The sequence below is a fragment of the Asparagus officinalis genome, chromosome 7, assembly GCF_001876935.1.
Source record: "Asparagus officinalis chromosome 7, Aspof.V1, whole genome shotgun sequence".
Lineage (NCBI taxonomy): Eukaryota > Viridiplantae > Streptophyta > Magnoliopsida > Asparagales > Asparagaceae > Asparagus > Asparagus officinalis.
In genome coordinates, this window is record NC_033800.1 from 70,126,368 (window position 1) to 70,129,297 (window position 2,930).

Below are 2,930 nucleotides of genomic sequence, written 5' to 3' on the forward strand. Positions count from 1 at the left end.
GCGAACAGGAGCCATTCCCCCCTGTCAACTATCGGAGGTTAGCCACAGGAACTAATTCCGATGATGAACACTCAGCCATTGCGGAGTCTCAATCATCAAGCTCTTTCATTGGGCATGAGAGCTTCACCCACATGGCAGAACATTCTGAAGATATTTCAAAGAGGGTTGCGGAGCAAGACGTCATGCTCAAATCATAGCAGAAGACCCTCAATGAACTCCAAGACCTGTTGACTCAACTCATCACAGACAAGGCTAAATCTCAGAAGACAGATTCGCCACCTAGGCAAGAATCCTCCCGGAGAGGAAAAACGTCTTCATCCCGACCTCACACAAGCAAAGGGAAGGGAAAATTGGTTGATGACACGGCTTCTGACCAAGAAGCCCACAACCTAGAATCTTCCTCTGATGAAGGAAGAGAGACTGAGAACAAGCAGAATCTCCAATCTGCTAAAATGGAAGAATTGGAAGCCCGCCTCAATGTTATTTCTAACAGAAGCGAGCTCCAAGAAGAGGGAGTTGTCAGACCCTATCCTGCCGAATGGGATGCAGCCCCTTATCCTCCAAAATTCGAAGTCCTGATGCTACAAACTTTTGACGGCACGGGATCACCGAACCAACATATCTATCATTTCAAGTCACAGACTGGGAATGTGATATCAAACGACGCCATACTGGCTCGATTATTCATTGGCACCCTCAAGGGAGTTACCTTTGAATGGTTCGGATCTAGAGAGACTTTTCCTATCAAGATTCTTTGAAGATGATACAGAAGTCTCCATTCATACCCTTCTTGCCACTAAACAGAAGAAGAGGGAGTCTATCAAAGCCTTCGTCAAAAGGTTTCGAAACATGGCTTTGCGATGTCCGACAAGTATGACACAGTCTACCCTAGTGGAGACCTGTCGACACAACTTGCAAACCGACCTCCTAGCCCGAATAGGAGTTGCAGGATGTCGTTCTTGGAGACAACTAATCTCTCAAGGGGAACAGGCTCAAAAGATTATTGCCAGGATCAAAGCTGAAGAACAAAGTATGCAGGATCAACCTGAGCAATCGGACCAAGCCCAATCTTCTCAGTCAAAAGAGGAAGATAACACGACCACTGAAGCCAATCCTCTTCAGTAGGATGGTAGGTCCAACAACTATCACGTTAATGATTACCTCTGATAGTCAAACTCGTTAGATAGTGGCCCACTAGGTGATGTGCCACGTCTACCCTTTTTCCCCTACACTTGTTCAAGACTGGGGGTTGGTTTATTTGTAGTTCATTGAATTATGAGTAAACTTGCCAATCCTCTTCCTGTCAACCACGAAATCCACCAAAACTATCACGTTAATGATCACCTCTGATAGTCCATTTCCTCCAAATTCCCCCACCAATCCTCTTTAAGTAGGATGGCGGGTCCACCAAAACTATCACGTTAATGATCACCTCTGATAGTCTATTTCCTCCAAATTCCCTCACCAATCATCTTTAAGTAGGATGGCAGGTCCATCAAAACTATCACGTTAACCGTCACCTCTGATAGTCCTTTTCCTCCAAATTCCCCCACCAATCCTCTTTAAGTAGGATGGCGGGTCCACCAAAACTATCGCGTTAACCGTCATCTCTGATAGTCCTTTTCCTCCAAATTCCCCCACCAATCCTCTTTAAGTAGGATGGCGGGTCCACCAAAACTATCACGTTAACCGTCACATCTGATAGTCCTTTTCCTCCAAATTCCCCCACCAATCCTCTTTAAGTAGGATGGCGGGTCCACCAAAACTATCACGTTAACCGTCACATCTGATAGTCCTTTTCCTCTAAATTCCCCCACCAATCCTCTTCAAGTAGGATGGCGGGTCCACCAAATCTCTGATAGTCCTTTTCCTCTAAATTCCCCCACCAATCCTCTTCAAGTAGGATGGCGGGTCCACCAAATCTATCATGTTAACCGTCACCTCTGATAGTCCTTTTCTTTCAAATTCCCCCACCAATCCTCTTTAAGTAGAATGGCGGGTCCACCAAAACTATCACGTTAATGATCACCTCTGATAGTCATTTTCCTCCAAATTCCCCCACACCAAAACTATCACGTTAATGATCACCTCTGATAGTCATTTTCCTCCAAATTCCCCCACCAATCCTCTTTAAGTAGGATGGAGGGTCCACCAAAACTATCATGTTAATGATCACCTCTGATAGTCTATTTCCTCCAAATTCCCCCACCAATCCTCTGAAATAGGATGGCAGGTCCACCAAAACTATCAAGTTAACAGCTATCTCTGATAGTCCATTCCTAACAAATTCTCCTGCCAGTCCTCTTCAATAGGATGACGGGTCTACAAAAACTATCACGTTAATAGTTACCTCTGATAGTCCATCAACTTGCCAATCTTCTTAAATAGGATGGCAGGTCCACAAAACTATCACAGCTACTCCTGATAGTCAAACTCATCAGATAATGGCCTACCAGGTGATATGCCCCTATTCCGACTTCATGGATAGTGCCCCACTAGGTGATGTGCCTTATCTATCTCTTTTTATTCCCCTGCTAAGTCTTAATCAAGACTGGGGATTGGTTACTTGGAATCCATTGGATTAAGAGTAATAAATCTTTCACATCGTTGAGTTAACATTATACTTCTGACGATTATCACCCTCACGGAGTATGAATTCAGTTTGCATCACTCCTAATTTGTCACGTTAACAATACACCTCTGACAATCAACTTATCAATCCTCTCCAATAGGATGATAGGTCCTCAAAATTGCTCCAATCGCAACACAAACCTTAGTATCAAAATTCATCGCTCCTGATGATAAACTCACTTAGTAATTCTCCCCAGCGAGACGCTAGTCCCCAAAATCTTGTTCAAATCACTGTAGGCTGTCTAAAAATCACAATGGATAGCTAATCCCTATCAAGCCCTGATAATGGAAGTTACAAT